We start from the raw sequence: 21,294 nt of genomic DNA, 5'->3' as shown, positions 1-21,294 counted from the left end.
CATAGCGTTTACAAATGGGGGTATATATACTGGAATTTTTTTTTCTTTCACTAGTAATGGTGGTGATCAGCGACTTATCCAACACAACAAACACTCTACTCCTGCGCTAGGGAAAGGACTCAGTAGACCCAATAGGAATGTTCTGGAATTTTCTGGAATATGCACTGCTTGCTGCCCTCAACAGACCGGGGTGGTCCAAATACACTAGATGCAAATGGAGAAACAGAAAAAGGGCGCACCGACCTAGTGCATTATCGTTTAAAATATTTATTGAAGAAACAAAGTAAGTATCATACTCACAATAGACATAAAAACACAGGCATGTCAAACTGAAGAACCCAGGGCTATGAGGAAGAGGTTGTGTCCTCGAAACGCGTTAGCCAGTTGGTCATCCAGGGTTCCGTCGTATGGACTCAGATGTTGTTTGGATCATACATCTTGTTCAGTTTGACATGCCTGTGTTTTTATGTCTATTGTGAGTATGATACTTACTTTGTTTTTTCAATAAATATTTTAAACGATAATGCACTAGGTCGGTGCGCCCTTTTTCTGTTTCTCCATTTGCATCTAGATCAGCGACTTATAGCGGGACTGTCGTGGGCATTCTGACACTGGGGGAACTGACTTGGTGTCACTGACATTCCCAGTGACACCAATACAGTGATCCATGCTAATAAAGAAGCACTGACACTGTAATAATGACACTGGGCAGGAAGGGGTTAACATCTGGGGTGATCAAAGGGTTAATTGTGTGCTGTTTTACTGTGTGCTGTTTGTGTGTGCTTTACATTGTAAGCACACTGATTTGTATGGCTCTACTATGCAGTGTGCAAGAGCTGACAGGGGAGAGATCTATATTGTATACATACAGGTCTCTCCCCCATTAGTGATATTTGGCGATGCTGGTGGGGAATCACCGGCCGGGACCTGGTAATCGACAGCCCAAGCCGCCAGTCCCCTACCCGCAAATGCAAAATCACGTATATATACGTGATTTTGCACAGCCCTGCTGCCCTGTAGCAGTATTTCTGCTACAGGGTGGCGGATAAGTGGTTAAAGAGCCTGTAAACCCTTACATATACTTAATGAAGTGACTGGCCTCAGGTGATACGCAGAGATGAAACAAATCCTACTACATATGTTGCATCTGTTTATCTACTGCAGATTTTACAGACGAAGTGCTGAATTTACACAGGATCCCTCAGTTCTGAAAAGCAGGGGGTGGGGAGCTGAAGTTACATCAGTAAGAAGAGCTCTGAGAGCTGATTGAAGGGAAGGGACACACCTCCTTCACACAGCACATTGGAACAGAGATGAGACTGTCAATCACAGGCTGTGCCCTCCCGTCACTATATTTCTTTTGGTGTCAGGAAAATTTGTCAGAAGTGATTCAGCTTATGAGGAAGGAATGAGGCAGCAGACAGAAATGACACTTAATGCTCTGGATTGAGACAAGTACACACAATAGAGGGATATGCTTTGTTCATTTCATATCTGAGGTTTACAACCACTTAATTTCTCAAAGAAACCACAAGACCAATGCCTCAGCACTGTATGTGACTGAATTAACGATAGAAACTCTGGATGATTCTGTGGCTCTAAATTGAATCCCAAATACCCTTCAAAAAATGTACTTTTTCACATTTCCTAAGCTGCTGTGCACATTACACTAATTATTTACTCCATTGCTTGTTCTCCAAACCCCACTTTCATTCAATAAATGTTAAGCCCTGATGATGAGGACACCCTTTGTCTCCCAAAGTTCACTGGATAATTGTTTAGAAAATATTCAACTGTTTTAATGGAATAAAATTTGTGTTTAGACTCTAACTTTGGGTGTGGTGTTCCATTCTTGTTTTGTTGGTTCTTATCGGAAGCGTTCCTACGTGATCTTCAGTATTGGTGATCAGCCTAATAAACTGAGCGCATTTTAAGATACTCAACCACACACAAACCAATAGGAACTGATGTTTTTTTGGGACCCAGTGGAACCTGCCCTCCTTTAAAAAAAAATTTCTGTCTGTGTCCACATTAGGAAGATTCACTCTACTTTCACTTTGTCCAGATGACCTTGACCACTGGAACAAAATTTAAGGTAAAATCTAAAATTTTAAGTTTTCCCCTTTTTTTCCCCCTTTTTTTTCTGGTTAACTAGGACATGACACTAGTGTATTATAGAATTGGGAAGAACAGTCTGGATAAAAGCACACAGATGTGTCCCAAAGGAAATGAGTGAATGGTATATGTTAACTGTGATTGGTGGGGAAAAAACTCACTGCTGCCATGGTAAAAACACATCGGTTTGTGGGAAGTATGAACAGGAGCCAGGCGCTGTGTAGTTTTGTGATAAAAGTAATACACCCGACGTCCCAGCGTCCTGGATGACGTCACCACGATGTGGAGAGACGGAGGGGGGGAACTCTTGCTGGAGCCGCAGCTGTAGAACGAAGATGCCGGGACAACATGTTTCGCGCACATCGTGGTGACGTCATCCAGGGCGCTGGGACGTCGGGTACACGTGGTCCCTGCACTGACAGGTATTCTACTCCACTGCTTCCCTCTGAGCGGGCGGGCCGTCCATCTTGGAACCTGGCTTCTTAAAGTCACAAGCTGGTTATTTATTTTTTACCGTATGAATTATTAAAGGCACACTTCCATATAAGGTGTATTACTTTTATCACAAAACTACACAGCGCCTGGCTCCTGTTCATATTATAGAATTGGGAGTGACCTGACACCCGACTACGCTCCAATATCCCCTCCCTTCTCTTGTCTAAAATTTTAAGTTGTCACCAGAACAGGCATACAGGGGAATTCTTCCAATGGGGTCACTTGTGCTGATGAAACAGTCTGAGAGGAGAATTCCTTTCACATTGTAGATATTTCCTCTTATGTCTTTTATGTCTCCGAGACAAGAAATTAGGAGAAAGATATACAGTAAAAAAAATAGACCAAGAAGAGTTTTAACTATTACCCAACTCTATCCACAAATATTGCCTATATATATATCGGCTGTACCAAAAGTAATGCAAAACTGGGTATAATGTTTTTATTAATTTACCTAGGTTCTTCTAATTCCACAAGTTGGTAGAGTTAGGCCTAGTTCACAATGGCAAGGAAAGCAGGAGGGGTGTTTTTAATGCTCATCAAATGCAGACTTAAATGATATTATGGACATATGGTTCACATTATCAAAACAAGAAGCGTTAGCATTGCGTTGCTGCACATTGGAAGCCTCATGTTGAGTCTGAAAGACAAAAGTCTTTCAGCGCCTCCCATTCAAGTCTATGGTAGCACTCCGCAAATGCCCTGGCAAGCATTTGCAGTATGGTTACGGTGCGATTGTTAATAAATTTATAGTTTATTATAAGCATTTGTGGTGTGGTCTTAACATGTATCAAACACGCAAAAAATGCACATACGGCATTTGGGGAACATTTCTAACAAGCGTTAAATACGAGTCAAACACACCTATTAACGCGCATTAATGCTATATGTGCATTTGTTAAGAGTTAGTATTTTGAGTCAAGTGTGAACAAGCCCTAACTCTTCCTTTATAGTAACTCTTCTTTTTTTGCAATGCAGGTAAATAATGGATTCCAAGCAGAAGCAACATGCCATCATTGAGTTCTTGACGGAGGAGGGGTGCAGGCTGTCCAAGATCCACAAAAGGCTATAGAATGTTTATGGAGATTACACCATTGACAAGAGTCACCAGTGACAAGACATTGCTCATCAGTGGTGTAATCTGTAGCCTTCATTGGATGATGGACAGCCTGCACTCCGCCTTCGTCAAGAACTCAATGACGGCATGTTGCGTCTGCTTGGATTCCATTATTTATTTGCAATGAAAAAGAAGAAGAATGAATCGACCATCATGGGAAATTTGAACAATCAATGTAAGTCAATAAAAAAGGTATGCCCACTTTTGCATTACTTTCGGTATATATGCACTCATACATACTTTAACCATGACCGTTGCTGAGGACTCTGTAAAGCGGAGCTCCACCCAAAAGGAGAAGTTACGTTTTAATGACTGCTCCCCATTAAGGATTGGCACCTTTGGGGGGCGGGGGGGGAGAGCGGGTACCCGAATTTGACAGGTACCCGCTCCTACTTTCGGTCCGATCGCCTAGGCGATTGGAAACAGAAGGTGTCCTCCCTCCCTTCCTTCCTGTAGTCTTTTGGGATACGTGACAGGTCCCAGAAGACTACAGGACCATTCATGAAGAGCAGTGCTTCTTGCGCATGCGCAGTGGGTACCCGGCTGTGAAGCCGCAAGCTATCACAGCCGGGTGCCCACAATGAAGATGCTGGCCTCCTGAAATACAGCATGGCTGGTGAAACGGGCTGCGGGGGACACACCACGGGACCGAGGGGCAGGTAAGTGGCTGTTTTTTAAAAGTCAGCAGCTACAGTTTTTGTAGGTGCTGACTTTTATTTTTTGACAGGGTGAGTGGAACTCCGCTTTAAGGCTCCATGCACACTTGACTTTTTAATAACGTTGGTAACGTTAGCTGTGTAAAGTCGCATCAAAAATGCAAGTTTTTCAGCGTTTTTGCATTAGCACTCACCCGTGTTTTTCCGCATTTGTGTTTTTTTAGTATTTTTTAGTGGGTTTTTTTTTACACAAAAAAAATAAATAAAATTTTTGCAAAAAAAAAAACGCCCATAAACACTGGTTTGCCGCGTTTTACAGCGTTAGAGCATTTTTACAGCTAAAAAACTCCTCTAGAAACCCACGAGTTCTAGTTTTTCTACGCCCCTACCAAAAAACACTGATTAAACCCTCTGTGTGCATGGACACATAGGATAACATGCTGGGGGGTTTAGTGGCTGTAAAAAAAAAGGCCAAAAGCCAAAAAACAGCAGCTGTAAAAATGTTCAGTGTGCAGGGGACTAATTCCCCCGCCAGGGGCGGACTGACAACTCATGGGGCCCCCGGCAATAGGGGATCATGGGGCCCCTGTCCTTGCCCAAACTCAAAAAAGCCTATGAAAAAGGTACCAAGGGCATCTCATGGGGCCCCCTACTGACCCCGGGCCCTCGTTTCCAAATGGTCAGTCCGCCCCTGTCCCCCGCTAATTGCAGAGTGTGGGCAACCCTTAGGTAACCTACAAGATCTGTACTTATTATGTACCATACAAGGAAGAAAACAGACACTCATCTTCATCCTAGCAGCAGGAATGTGTTGTGTCTCTGCCAAACATTCCCAGTACAATATTGCAAAAAGAATAATTAGGAGACACTAGAATTTGACACAGCAGCAAAACATCTTTCCTTCCAAGCAGAAAGCTATCAAAGCCTAGCAGCACTTAGTCTCATGTGGTGTTCCTGATATACAAAGCTCCAGTTAATTGCCGCATATTATTAGAGAACCATAACATTTCCTCCAGGAAAACGCTGACTTCATCACTCTGACAGAACTTAGAAGAGGTCAGGCCTGGGTGCAGCCAGAACATGGAATTTTAGGGGAGGAAACTCAAACGGGAACTCGAACTCAAGTGCTGAAATGTTCTCATTGCAACATGACTATTTAAAGCTTGGAAAGGACGTATTAGAAAGGAGGCTTTGAAACATTAGTCTTTGATTTGTACATGAGTAAAAGCGTTGCACACAGGAGTCTTAAGTTTCACGTTTTGATCCACTTTTATTCCTTCTTTTATTTCGATATTAAAAAGAAACAGATCTTTTATTTGCCTCTTTCTCCTCTTTCCGTTTTTTCCCACTTTAAAATACTTGTTGTAGCTGTAGTGCGCTCATGTGAATGAGGCCTTAGAGGCTGAGTGCACTTCTGGCAAATCAACGGGTAATATTATGTACCAGCAGGATATTTAAAGCAATTGTAAGCCCTTGTTCACACCAATGCAATTTGTCATGCGATTTGATGGTTCAAAATCACATGAAAAGTTGCACCCTATTTGTGCCTATGGAACCATTCAAATCGGTGCAACTCCGACTTGCTCCGATTTTGAAAAAGGTTCCTGCACTATTTTTAGGGAATTCATGTGCAACCTGCATTGACATCCGTGCATAGAGTCGCAGATATCGGCAAGCTGCACATGAAATCACAGTGACCATTGGCTTTGAAATCGCGCTACTTCAGGTATAGTAGCACAATTTCAAAGTCGCATTCGGTGTGAACCAGGGCTAAATCCTGATGTTATATATACCGGCTCTGTGTAATAGTTTTGTAAACAGCAGCACTGATCCACCTCTTCTTGGGTCTTCCAGGCGACCCCACCACTGATTGCCCACCATAGCAAGTCGTTTACCAAAGGCGTAACTAGAACCTTCAGTGGCCCCGGTGCCAGAAACCACAAAAGGCCCCCCTGACCCTGTCCTGAGGCCCTTTCTGTCAGTCATGGGGCCCTTCTCACTGATCCCAGGGCCCTTCACTCCGGTCGTGGAGCCCTTTTTTACAATCCTGCAACGGGACCCTTTCTGCAGAAGGCCTTCTTCCTGCATAGTTGCCAACCTTTTTTTTTTTGCTATGTGCCAGCCAGCTATTGTAGGAAGAGAATGTATCTTAATTAGCTGTGGGCCATTTAAAATGGGCTTGCTTCTACAAGAGCCACCTAATGCCATACCCCTTTGCTCATCTCTACACCCTCCGGAATGCCTCCGTATCCCTCTGCACCCTATAACCCCCGCACATCTCTGTACCTCCCAAATAAGCCCTGTACCCCTAGCACACCCCTGTACCTTCCAGCACACTTCTGTAAGCCCTTGCACCATGCTGCACTTTCTACACACACTTCTGCACCTCCCAGCATCCTTTATCCCCCAGTATGCCTCCATACACCCAGCATCCTCTGTATACCGTCAGTACATCCTTGCTGCAAGTGCGACCTTTGTGACTCTGGTAGTTCACTTACTGTGGGGGCAGTCGTGTGTGCTCGCTCCCGAGCCAGCTCTGTGTGTCTACAAACATTGTGGCTCAGCCCCACCCCCCACTCCCTCCTTACTGGCTTAGATTTTTCAAGCACAAAACAAAGAAAATATACCAACAGTCCCATTCGGGAGGAGTCGATTACTAGATCAACTCGTCTGGAACAGGAGCAGCCATAGTTGGATTGAAATTTTGCTAGTTCCTGCTGAATTGAATGAATTCAAATTCCGATTCATCTACGGCCAGCTTAAAGCAGAACTACACTGCATCTGAGCACCACAAATCTGCATGCTTTTTTTTGCTGAAAAATCAGTTTGAAAAACACCCTCTAACATTTCTAGAAGTAGCCATCTTAAGTAAGGGCAGATGATTTATGTAGCTTTTCTTCCTAGGATCATTTACCCTTAGCTCAGGCATGCAAGCAGGAGGATGTGTTAAGCTGAGAAAGCACCTCCTCCCCTCCTGAAAACCCCTCCTCCACCCCCTCCTGTGATGTATGACATCATTTGCCTAGGCATTGAAACAAGGAAGTAACTGAAGAAAAACAAAGTTTAAAACTCATAAATATAATATACTGTACTTTCCTATCTATTTACTAAAACTAGCAGCATAAAAATAGTGTTGACTGAGAGAGTGAAATCCCACTTTTAGACAAGTAGGTCATAAATCATTGTCATACGCTTCATCTGTTTCAAGGGCCCGTTCACACCAGCCCATTGCAGTAACGCATGGCAAACTGCATGCATTACCACAAGTGGTAATGCAACATAGGTGCATAGCCATTCATTTTAAACAGGACCCCAACACACCTGTGCTGCAGCGCATTGCACAACGTGCTCTGCGAAAATATGCAGTAACAACCATTTTTCAATGCACTGAAGTGCGTTACAGGTTATTAATTTTAAATGTGCCACAATGTGCTTCAACACACAAAAACACTAGTTGCTGGGCAATGCCATGAGGTGTGAACGGAGCCTGCAAGATGCAATAATTTCTTCCACAAAAAGAATTACAACATATTTAGCTCCACCACTGTCACTGACTGTGGGGGCAGGCGTTTGTGCTCGCTCCTGAGCCGGCTCTGTGTGTGTTTTCACAGAAGCACAGTACATCACAAAGCCTAATTTAAGGGTAAATGTTGATAATTACAAAAATTGTGACCTACTGTTACAGTAAATCCGGAAAGTCTGAATGACCCGCAAAGGGCGGGTCCTGCGATGAGCTTGAATTGCGGATTAGCAGACCTAAAACTATTTTCTATACCTTTACTCTCATATTTCTTTTTTTGTTAGCCAAGTTCAGTTCACTTCTATGTCATGCAGTGACATAATTCAATCTCACACAGTGCAGCTGGATTACGCAGTTATAAACATTGGCCTTTTGTCACACTTCTTGTAAGGTAAACTAACCTCCTCTGTATTTCTTGCAGCACAAGTATTCTCCTCTAGGTCAAGAAGGGTGTGCAATGTGTTTGAGCATGGCTACACTGCAAACTTTCTAGGTACATGATGGCGAACCTTTTAGAGACCGAGTGTCCAAACTGCAACCCAATACCCACTTATTTATCACAAAATGCCAACACTGCAATTAAACCTGAATACTGAGGTTTTAGTTTAGAAAAAAACAACCCCATACATTTACATCTTTTGCCTTAAAAGAAAAACACAATGACAGAGCTTCCACTGACCACCAGCACAAGGGGGCAAAGTTCCATTGACCACCAGCACAAGGGGGCAAAGTTCCACTGACCACCAGCACAAGGGGGCAAAGTTCCACTGACCACCAGCACAAGGGGGCAAAGTTCCACTGACCACCAGCACAAGGGGGCAAAGTTCCACTGACCACCAGCACAAGGGGGCAAAATTCCACTGACCACCAGCACAAGGGGCAAAGTTCCACTGACCACCAACACAAAGAGGCAAAGTTCCACTGACCACCAAAACAAGGAGGCAAAGTTCCACTGACCACCATCACAAGGAGGCAAAGTTCCACTGACCACTAGCACAAGGAGGCAAAGTTCCACTAACCACCATCACAAGGAGGCAAAGTTCCACTGACCACCAACACAAGGAGGCAAAGTTCCACTGACCACCAGCACAAGGAGGCAAAGTTCCACTGACCACCAACACAAGGAGGCAAAGTTCCACTGACCACCAGCACAAGGAGGCAAAGTATCATTAACCTCCAACACAAGGAGGCAAAGTTCCACTGACCATCAGCACATGGTGGCAAAGTTCCACTGACCACCAGCACAAGGGGGCAAAGTTCCATTAACCTCCAACACAAGGAGGCAAAATTCTACTGACCATCAGCACAAGGAGGCAAAGTTCCACTGACTACCAGCACAAGGGGGCAAAGGTCCACTGACCACCAGCACAAGGGGGCAAAGTTCCACTGAGCACCAGCACAAAGGGGCAAAGTTCCATTAACCTCCAACACAAGGAGGCAAAGTTCCACTGACCACCAACACAAGGAGGCAAAGTTCCACTGACTACCAACACAAAAGGGCAAAGTTCCACTGACCACCAGCACAAGGGGGCAAACTTCCATTAACCACCAATACAAGGAGGCAAAGTTCCACTGACCACAAACACAAGGAGGCAAAAATCCACTGACCGCCAACACAAAGGGGCAAAGTTCCACTGACCACCAGCACAAGGAGGCAAAGTTCCACTGACCGCCAACACAAAGGGGCAAAGTTCCAATGACCACCAGCACAAGGGGGCATAGTTCCACTGAGCACCAGCACAAGGGGGCAAACTTCCACTGACCACCAGCACAAGGGGGCAAAGTTCCACTGACCACCAGCACAAGGGGGGCAAAGTTCCACTGAGCACCAGTACAAGGAGGCAAAGTTCCAATCACCACCAGCACAAGGGGGTAAAGTTCCACTGAGCACCAGTACAAGGGGGCAAAGTTACACTGACAACCAACACAAGGGGGCAAAGTTCCACTGACAACCAACACAAGGAGGCAAAGTTCCACTGAGCACCAGTACAAGGGGGCAAAGTTCCACTGACCACCAACACAAGGGGGCAAAGTTCCACTGACCACCAGCACAAGGAGGCAAAGTTCCACTGAGCACCAGCACAAGGGGGCAAAGTTCCACTGACCACCAACACAAGGAGGCAAAGTTCCACTAACCACCAACACAAGGAGGCAAACTTCCACTGACCACCAGCACAAGGAGGCAAAGTTCCACTAACCACCAGAACAAGGAGGCAAACTTCCATTAACCACCAACACAAGGAGGCAAAGTTCCACTGACCACCAACACAAGGAGGCAAAGTTCCACTGACCACCAACACAAGGGGCAAAGTTCCACTGACCACCAGCACAAGGGGGTAAAGTTCCACTGACCACCAGCACAAGGGGGCAAAGTTCCACTGACCACCAGCACAAGGGGGCAAAGTTCCACTGACCACCAGCACAAGGGGGCAAAGTTCCACTGAGCACCAGTACAAGGAGGAAAAGTTCCACTGAGCACCAACACAAGGGGGCAAAGTTCAACTGACCACCAGTGTGGTGCAGCATCATTCACCTGATCAGTAAACCTGAATACTGATGTTTTAGTTTAGAAAAAAACAACCCCATACATTTACATCTTTTCCCTTAAAAGAAAAACACAATGACAGAGCTTCCACTGACCACCAGCACAAGGGGGCAATGTTCTATTGACCACCAGCACAAGGGGGCAAAGTTCCACTGAGCACCAGTATAAGGGGGCATATTTCCACTGACAACCAGCACAAGCGGCCAAAGTTCCACTGAGCACCAGCACAAGGGGGCAAACTTTCACTGACTATCAGCACAAGGGGGCAAAGTTCCACTGAGCACCAGCACAAGGGGGCAATCTTCCACTGACTACCAGCACAAGGGGGCAAAGTTCCACTGACCACCAGTGTGGTGCATTTTGAATAGGACACCAATGCACCTGTGCTGCAGCGCATTGCACAATGTGCATTGCACTGCAAACAAAATGCAGTAGGAACCATTTTTCAATGCACTGAGATGCGATACAGCCCATACATTTTGAATGTGCCAAAATGTGCTTCAACACACAAAAATACATGAGTTGTGGAGCAATATGATGAGGTGTGAACAGAGCATGCAAGCTGCAGTAGCTTCTTCCACAAAATGAATGACTACATACTGTATTTAGTTCACATTTCATCCCCATATTATTTTGAAGTTGAAAGGTAAATAAAGTGTTTTCTTACACTAAAATGCTGCAATAAACTCTTCAAGTGAGTTTCTAAATATTTGGATTGTGTTTCAAAAATATATATTTTAAAATATAACATAAAAAATATATTATAAAAATACAATATAATAAATGTAACACATTATTTTGTAAATATATTTTGAAGTTAGGCTGTTCAAAAAATGTTTTCTTACACTTTTATTGTTGCTAAAGTGGTGAATCTTGCTCTTACAGAAAATAAACGACTAAACGTAAATTCAAAAATATAATTAAATATTGGGATGTTGTGCAGTAACGCTTTTCTCCACTTACATACGTTCAGACTCCAGTGTAACTATTTATGAAATAATTCCACACAATTGTGCAATCGGTTAAATTTGATAGTAACATTTCTCTACTTTATTGATGTTTATCTCTTTGCATTAAAGTAATACCAAACATGGCCAGAACGCAGCAAAAAACTGATACACGATTCTTTATTTTTTCCACTTCAAAAATGACAGTGTTTGTCCAGCCAAAATGTATCTTTATACTTTTGGGTAGTATCTGGTTTTATTGCTATCTGGGGTTCCATTAGAAAGATTTTGCCTCATTTCCTGTCCTGGAGGAACTAATATTTGTCCACCATATTTCAATTATATAGTCATAAACATTCATCTTGGACCTGTTTATAAAGTTTTAATTGGAATTCTTGGACCGTACAGCCATCTCTCGGTCCCACTTCTAAATAGTAGAGAAAGAGAGAGCCACTCTAGGAAGCCGGTGACCTCACATACAGGCAGGGAAGTACATTCCTTGTCTATGCGGAAGCAGTTGCTGTCAATCAACACAGGCAAGGCTAGGCAGGGGGTGTGGTCAAAAAATGACTATGGGAAATACAGGCATGTCATGCCTCTCTACAGCATCCTGTAAGCTCAGTTGTTATTCCAGGGACGCAAACTGACCATGTCAGCATGGATCTGCTTCTGAGCTTGACATAGTCAGTTTGAAAAAGGAACCAAATGGCAGGATCACCAGTTTTTCAGTACAAACAAATGTAAAAAAAAATGACAGACAAAATTTAGAAAGACCCATAACAGCAAAACAATATGGATATTGAATCTTATTCTTTGAGTAACATTCACTTAAAATAGTCTCTATGTCAGCCCGAAAAGAGGGACAATGGAGGAGGAAAGAGGAACCAGAGGGAGTTGGTCCCAAAAGAAGGATCTATGCTAAAACCCCTGTCAGCATTTATTATTATTTATTTATTTCAGGTACTTCTATAGCACCGTCAATTTATGCAGCACTTTACGTATTTATTGTACATTCGTATCAGTCCCTAACCTTCAAAGGGCGTACAATCTAAGGTGTCTAACTCACATTCATACATACACATACTAGGGCCAATTTAGACAGGATCCAATTAACCTAGCAGCATGTCTTTGGAGCGTAGGAGGAAACCGGAGTACCTGGAGGAAACCCACTCAGGCACAGGGAGAACATGCAAACCCCAGGCAGGTGGTGCCGTGGTTGGGATTCGAACCAACGACCCTAGCACTGCCAGGAGGAAATGCTAACCATTTAGCATTTTATTTGTCCCTGTTGCAGATTTTCACTCACTTTCCATTTTCTGAAAAAGTGTTCACTAAGACCAAAAGTAAGGGAAACTCCTTCTGATAGAGCCATGGCCAGCACCAAAAACCTGGTGGTGGTCCTAACCCATCCCCATTCTATTCAAAACTAAAAAAGATTTGTGTGGGCATTCCTTTTAGGGAGATAAGGTCTCTGCCCTTCAGTTCCTAGGTCTGCCTATCTAATGTTCCAATTCTGAGAGGCTCCCACTCTGCTTGTTTGCTTTATTTATTTTATAATGTAAAGAGGGGGTTGCTGAAACATGCAAAGGTAGGTGGGAACACCTAAAACTCCCACACTGTCAGGAAATTTTAGCAGGGAGTTTTCACTGTTGGAGTTTCCAGGACATATAAGACGCCAGGGTTGATTTGGCTCAACCTATAACTAAAATATCACTTTAGTGTGGACTGATCTTTTAAAGTATTGTACAGAATGTAAGAAAAAAGAATTCATTCTTAACCTATAATTAAAACACACTACCCTCCCCTGGTAACAACACCTGGACCTTCATACTGCTGCATTTCACATTCTCTCAACAAATTTAAATGGTCATAGAGGGAGTATCTTGTAGATAAGAACAAGATCCACATGTTCACAAAATGATTGCGCTCTAGTACACACTGAACAATTGTAACCACCTTATTATGACATTATGTCCAGCATGTGCACAATGAAACCTTTCAAAATCAATAACAGGACATTTTTCACAATGCTGAAAATTCTTTCAAAGTGACCCTGTTCACTTCACGTTCCATATATGACTTATTTAGACTACACTCAGTCGATACAGGAAATCTGCCCATCTATAGCCATTCAATATCTTGCTACAGAATTATAACTGTGTATATTGATGTACAATGCAATACCAGGTTTCACCATCAGTGGCACTGTGGAAAAATCTAACACTCTAGAGCCTGGTCCTGAAGGAATAGGGAGCAAGCAGGAGACAGGGTCCCTCTATTCTGCCACACAAAGAGGGGTCTCTATTGGAAAACACATTGAATAATCCTTTATTTTAGGTCATTTTCACTCGTAGCATCTAGTGCTGAATCAGAATTGCTATGAAATGTGCATTATTTTGATTTACTTTATGTTCACATTATATGTTATTTGGTGGTGCAGATTCTAGGAAAGAACATCTTCCATGGGAATGAATGTTCAGGTAAACCTGACTAAATTCCATCTAAAGCACTGCACAGATCTGAAAAAAGGTATAAGAAGTACTTAATGAAGTTCTCATTTCAAGTCTCTAGTTTTTTTTTCAATTTATCTATTCTTTAACACAGACTCCGCTTAGCTACTGTAACAAAAAGTCGCACCCTTCGGTATAGGCTAGAGCAGTGATGGCAAACCTTTTTGAGCCCGAGTGCCCAAACTGCAACCCAAAACCAACTTATTTCTTTCAAAGTGCCAACACTGCAATGAAACCTGAATATCGAGCTTTTGGTTTCGAAAAAACAACTCGTACAGTAGTGCAAACTAATTAACAGTACAGGGATGACCAGAGACTGCGGACACAGTACAGGGATGACCAGAGACTGCGGACACAGTACAGGGATGACCAGAGACTGCGGACAGTACAGGGATGACCAGAGACTGCGGACACAGTACAGGGATGACCAGAGACTGCGGACACAGTACAGGAGATGACCAGAGACTGCGAACAGTACAGGAGATGACCAGAGACTGCGGACAGTACAGGGATGACCAGAGACTGCGGACAGTACAGGGATGACCAGAGACTGCGGACACAGTACAGGAGATGACCAGAGACTGCGGACACAGTACAGGGATGACCAGAGACTGCAGACACAGTACAGGGATGACCAGAGACTGCAGACACAGTACAGGGATGACCAGAGACTGCGGACACAGTACAGGGATGACCAGAGACTGCGGACACAGTACAGGGATGACCAGAGACTGCGGACACAGTACAGGGATGACCAGAGACTGCGGACACAGTACAGGGATGACCAGAGACTGCGGACACAGTACAGGGATGACCAGAGACTGCGGACAGTACAGGGATGACCAGAGACTGCGGACACAGTACAGGAGATGACCAGAGACTGCGGACACAGTACAGGGATGACCAGAGACTGCGGACACAGTACAGGAGATGACCAGAGACTGCGAACAGTACAGGAGATGACCAGAGACTGCGGACAGTACAGGGATGACCAGAGACTGCGGACAGTACAGGGATGACCAGAGACTGCGGACACAGTACAGGAGATGACCAGAGACTGCGGACACAGTACAGGGATGACCAGAGACTGCAGACACAGTACAGGGATGACCAGAGACTGCAGACACAGTACAGGGATGACCAGAGACTGCAGACACAGTACAGGGATGACCAGAGACTGCGGACACAGTACAGGGATGACCAGAGACTGCGGACACAGTACAGGGATGACCAGAGACTGCGGACACAGTACAGGGATGACCAGAGACTGTGGACAGTACAGGAGATGACCAGAGACTGCGGACAGTACAGGAGATGACCAGAGACTGCGGACACAGTACAGGAGATGACCAGAGACTGCGGACACAGTACAGGAGATGACCAGAGACTGCGGACACAGTACAGGAGATGACCAGAGACTGCGGACACAGTACAGGAGATGACCAGAGACTGCGGACACAGTACAGGAGATGACCAGAGACTGCGGACACAGTACAGGAGATGACCAGAGACTGCGGACACAGTACAGGAGATGACCAGAGACTGCGGACACAGTACAGGAGATGACCAGAGACTGCGGACACAGTACAGGAGATGACCAGAGACTGCGGACACAGTACAGGAGATGACCAGAGACTGCGGACACTGTACAGGAGATGACCAGAGACTGCGGACACAGTACAGGAGATGACCAGAGACTGCGGACAGCACAGGGGATGACCAGAGACTGCGGACACAGTACAGGGATGACCAGAGACTGCGGACAGCACAGGGATGACCAGAGACTGCGGACAGCACAGGGATGACCAGAGACTGCGGACAGCACAGGGATGACCAGAGACTGCGGACAGTACAGAGATGACTGCTGACCTTTGGGGAGGGAGGGGGAGCGGGTACCTGAATTTGACAGGTACCCGCTCTTACTTCCGCAGAGTTTTTTTTTTATCTTACCTGTTCCTCTATCCAGCCGCGCGCTGTCTTCCCGACTTCTGTAGTGTGGGCGCTCGTCAGACAGCCGGATGCCCAGTGCGCATGCGCGAGAAGCGCTGCGCTTTGTGATTGGTCCGGCGGCTTCTGGGATCTGTCATGTGTCCCAGGTACCGCCTTACCATTCACAAAGAGCACTGCTTCTTGTGCATGCGCACTTGGGACCCGGCTGTCACGCACACTACAGCCGGGAAGACAGCGCGCCGCTGGATTCTCCTGGCGTGCCCACAGATAAGGCTCGGCGTGCCGGCTGTGGCACGCGTGCCACGGGTTCGCCATCACTGGGCTAGAGCATCCCTGCTCAAACTTTTTCCCCAGGGCAACCCCTGTAGTAATTTTCAGGTCTTGAGGAACCCCCAGTTAAACAAATTCATCCATGGTTAGTGAGAAATATGCCCCTTGCATGGGCGGTAAGTGGGAAGAAAGCCCTTTACATTGGTGGCCAGTGGCAAGAATACTCCGTAGATTGGTGGTCAATGGGAACATTACTACTTATATTGGTTGTCACTGGGAAGAATGCTCTGTACATTGGTGGTCAATGGAAAAAATGCCTCTTATATTGGTGGTCAATGTGAAGAACACTCCTTACATTAGTGATCAGTAAGACACTTGTCAGGGGGAAGGATGCTCCTTACATTGATTGTCAGTGGGAAGATTACTCCTTACCTTGGTAGTCAGTGGGAAGAATGATCCTTACATTGATTGTTAATGGGAAGAATACTCTTTAAATTAGTTGTCAATGGGAAGAATGTTCCTTACATTGGTGGTTAGAGGGAAGAATGCAGTTTATCTTGGTTGTCAATAGAAAAAATGCTCCTTACATTGGTGGCCAGTGGGACAAACACAACCCTTACACTGGTGGTCAGAATGCTACCCTTATGGTCAGCTTAAAAGATCACTGGAGTCATACAGTTGGCTCTGCCAAGTGGTACTGACCCCAGACCTATGCAGATACCATAAAATAGGAGGCCAATCAGACACAGATTAAGGAACCCTTAACAACCTCTGGAAGAACCTTAAAGTTCCACAGAACCTTGTTGAGAATGGCTGGGTTAGACGACATCTAGTGAAGGTGACAGCATTATTAGTACAGTACAAGTATCAAATTCACATTCCACGAATTTGTACCTGAATGATAAATAAATTGTTAGGTTTGCTTGTAGATACTACAGGAAAAGTGTCTGTGTTGCTCGTTGTAGCCAAATTACAGTTGTCACTTTTTACTAAAACGTTAGGAGCTTTTTGGTTGTTGCGCACAACTCAGAGGCTGCCCTTCCATCTTTTCAAATGATTGTTAATTGTACTAGGATCAGAAGATCTTCCAGTTCAAAGACACTAACTTCTGAACTAAGGCTTATTATTAACTTAGATTAAAACAGGCGCTATTGCTCTTTTATTTTCAACAGCAGAGCTTTTGTCCTCATCACCCAATCAGATTTTAGCTTTTTGTTACCTGTGCTTGGAAACCCAAATCAGGAACCAGTTCAGATTCTGTGGGCAGCAGCTGAACTTCTATTGATTTTCCTGTAGTTCTCACATAGCAGCCAGTGATTGCGCTCAGCGTGGTACACTGTTGTGTTAAGACAGTGAATGAACAGACTACATTCAAGAATATAATGCAAATACAGAGCACTCATGAGTCATGGATCAGGAATTGTTAAGGTTCTTGCAACATTTGCCAAATCCTGCACACTGTTATAGGGAGAGTCTCCAATGCTTTCTTCTAACTACACGAGCCATGACTGGATGTAGAGATGACAAATGAGATATGTTAAAAATTAGCAGGGTTCATTTTTAAGAAATGTAGCAAAAGTAAAACCATTACCCATAGGAACCAGACTGTCTCATTTTACCAGTGAATTAGAGAATAAAATAATTACCCTTTGAAAATCTCTATCATATAAAGTTCAGACAAAACAAGAAAACACTGAAACCCCAGTACATGACATCAGCGTGGGGTAATCTGTCTTTTTCTAGCATATATGCCTCTAAAATACTGTCAAGCAATCCGCGGCTCACAGGTAACTGTGGGACTATGAGATCAAGCATGAATGATTACCCACATATCACAGATGCTAAAAAGACACATCACTAATGTAAATCACCAAAACTACAGGTTGTCGCCTCCAGCAGTTTTAAGGGTTAGGAGAGGAGCCACAAGACGCTGTGTTAGTCTTACTGTATATAACCCAGCATCTTAAGCCTGGCACAAAGGTGAAGCTGTTACCCATAGCAAACAATGATGTTTGATCATAGAACTTGTCTGGAGAAATTAAAAAAAAAAGGTTTCTTTGGAGAACTGCTTCACTTCACTCCAGCTTATAGCAAAAAGTAGCCTGAGGGTCAGACTAAAGGCTAAGCATTTTTAGTTTACATTGGATTTTCTAACCTAACCTTGTACAAGAATGGTGACAAATGTCAGAAAGCAAGCGTCTTCTTAAAGGCTGCTTTACAGAACATGGCAACCCCTGGGATGTGATCTGAGCTGCTGTATGGAGCATGGCAATCCAGCACCTCCTGAGATGTGATATGAACTGCTATATGAGACATGGCAGTCCTGCATCTCCTGAGATGTGAACTGAGCTGCTGTAGGAAACAGGGCAGCCCTGCATCTCCTGAGATTTGAACTGAGCTGCTGTAGGAAACATGGCAGCATTGCATCTCCTGAGATGTGAACTGAGCTGCTGTAGGAAACATGGCAGCCCTGCATCTCCTGAGATGTGAACTGAGCTGCTGTAGGAAACATGGCAGCCCTGCATCTCCTGAGATGTGAACTGAGCTGCTGTAGGAAACAGGGCAGCCCTGCATCTCCTGAGATGTGAACTGAGCTGCTGTAGGAAACATGGCAGCCCTGCATCTCCTGAGATGTGAACTGAGCTGCTGTAGGAAACAGGGCAGCCCTGCATCTCCTGAGATGTGAACTGAGCTGCTGTAGGAAACAGGGCAGCCCTGCATCTCCTGAGATGTGAACTGAGCTGCTGTAGGAAACATGGCAGCCCTGCATCTCCTGAGATGTGAACTGAGCTGCTGTAGGAAACATGGCAGCCCTGCATCTCCTGAGATGTGAACTGAGCTGCTGTAGGAAACATGGCAGCCCTGCATCTCCTGAGATTTGAACTGAGCTGCTGTACGAAACATGGCAGCCCTGCATCTCCTGAGATGTGAACTGAGCTGCTGTACGAAACATGGCAGCCCTGCATCTCCTGAGATTTGAACTGAGCTGCTGTACGAAACATGGCAGCCCTGCATCTCCTGAGATGTGAACTGAGCTGCTGTACGAAACATGGCAGCCCTGCATCTCCTGAGATGTGAACTGAGCTGCTGTACGAAACATGGCAGCCCTGCATCTCCTGAGATGTGAACTGAGCAGCTGTACGAAACATGGAAGCCCTGCATCTCCTGAGATGTGAACTGTGCTGCTGTAGGAAACATGGCAGCCCTGCATCTCCTGAGATTTGAACTGAGCTGCTGTAGGAAACAGGGCAGCCCTGCATCTCCTGAGATTTGAACTGAGCTGCTGTACGAAACATGGCAGCCCTGCATCTCCTGAGATTTGAACTGAGCTGCTGTAGGAAACATGGCAGCCCTGCATCTCCTAAGATGTGAACTGAGCTGCTGTATGAAGCACAACATCCAAGCATCACTTAGTATGTGAAATAACCTCCTATATGAATCAAGGCAACCCAGTATCTCCTGAGATGAACTGAGATGCTGTATGGAGCATGGCATCCCTGTATCTACTGAATTAACTGAGCTGCTATATGAAGTCTGGTATCCCAGCATCTCTTGGGATGTGAATTAAACTGCTGTATGGAACATGGCACCCCAGCATCATCTCAGATATGAATTGAGCTGCTATATATAGCAGCTCAATTCATATCTGAGATGATGCTGTGGTGCCATGTTTCATACAGCAGTTGAATTCACATCCCAAGAGATTCATGGCATCCCAGCATCTCTTGGGACGTGAAATGTGTTGCTGTGTGAGGCATGCCATCACAGCATCATCTAAGATGTGAACTGAACTGCCATAAAAAGCATTGAATCCCAGAATCTCTTAGGAGGTGAACTGAGCTGCCGTATAAATCTTGGCAACCCCACACCCCCTTATATGTGAAACAAGCTGCTGTATACAGCATGGTGTCCCAGCATCTCCTGAGATATAAACTGAGCTGATATAGGAAACAAGGCATCCCAGCATCTCCTTGAGATATGAACTGAACTAGTATCACAGTAAAAGTAAGCAAATCTACAGCTAACCATTACCTGACTACAAATGAGAATCTAAACCTATGATGTCCCTTTTAAGAGGCTGGGTTTGGAAAATGATCATATCTTGCTGTGGCTGCAGAACCAAATCTACAACTAATCATAACCTGGGTGTAATTGAGAACCTAACCCTAAAATGTCTTCTCTAAGAGGCTGGGTTTGGTAAAGGATTATGCCCTGCAGTCACGATGAAAAGCTAACCCAAAGAGCTAACATTTATAAAATACCAGGGGTGCAGCATTCCATACAACTGGAGGAGTAGATGGCTGGAGTCAGTTATAATCTGCCAAGGAGGCAGTGGCTCAGGACTCTGGGGACAATAAAGTGACAGCTGTGTAGTGACATACAGCTCCCCAACCCCTCTGACACTGATCAAGCTGTCAGGGACATCTCCAGGCACACATTGCTGTCGGTCCACATAGCTAACCTGCAGGCAGCATGCTGCTGTCACTTTTCACATGACTTGTGTTGTCTTAGCAGCCTGACAACCAAGCTGAAGTCATTCCTCAAAAGTGTCGTCCAGGTGCCTGATGACATTGATGGTAGTGGGCTCATATGCACACCATTGGTAGGATAGGGGCACAGTGTGCGTTAATACGCATCTTCTTGGTGCACTCCACAGTGAAGTCCCATGCCATGGACAGATCAGTCTGGGTGTTCTATGTTCCTGCCAGGGACTGGGACAGTGCGGGACCATCAGCTTACCTTTGCAGGAGCCTTTTCCACAGTAGACTTTAGCAGAGAGGATGGAGCGCTGCTACTGCTGCGTGTCGGTGCGTTTCCCTGTTCGCTCTCCTACGCGCAGGGGGGAATGCCTTCCAATCGCCCTGTCAATAGAATGACACCCCCTTGGTCTCCCTCTCCTCTCTCTCTCTCCGAGATTGAGAAAGCCTTAATTGGTAAAATAGCAAAGTAAAAAAAAAGAAGGGGGAGTTTATGGCAGCCTGTAGAGGAGCTGGGAACCCCGCCCCCCGAGCATTGGATGAGGTCAGCCTTCATTTTCTCAGAAGCCTGAATTTCTGCACAGCCTCAAGGCAAAAAATGGGATGCCTGCTCCTAAGGAATGTTAACCCCTTCAGAGTGAGGAGGAGGGATGGCCATGTAGTGATGGCCACGATCCAGCGCTGCAGGGAGTGC

At 45.1% G+C, this 21,294-nt stretch overlaps 1 protein-coding gene across 4 annotated transcripts in view; it reads right to left on the bottom strand.

Annotated features, from left to right (window-relative positions):
- FLNA (filamin A) overlaps positions 1–21,018 on the bottom strand; it is a 178,321-nt gene extending 157,303 nt beyond the window's left edge. For all 4 annotated transcript variants that reach the window (XM_089673530.1, XM_089673532.1, XM_089673531.1 and 1 more), the window contains exon 1: positions 20,863–21,018. The gene's annotated coding sequence lies outside the window, so the exon portion shown is untranslated. The remainder of the gene's footprint in view (positions 1–20,862) is intronic.
- Between the last annotated feature and the right edge of the window lie 276 nt (positions 21,019–21,294).

This window comes from Staurois parvus, unplaced genomic scaffold, assembly GCF_062004578.1.
Source record: "Staurois parvus isolate SC_StPar_1 unplaced genomic scaffold, SC_StPar_1.0 ptg000140l, whole genome shotgun sequence".
Classification (NCBI taxonomy): domain Eukaryota; kingdom Metazoa; phylum Chordata; class Amphibia; order Anura; family Ranidae; genus Staurois; species Staurois parvus.
Note: the sequence above shows the minus strand (reverse complement) of the source record. Positions and strands in the feature narration are given on the sequence as shown.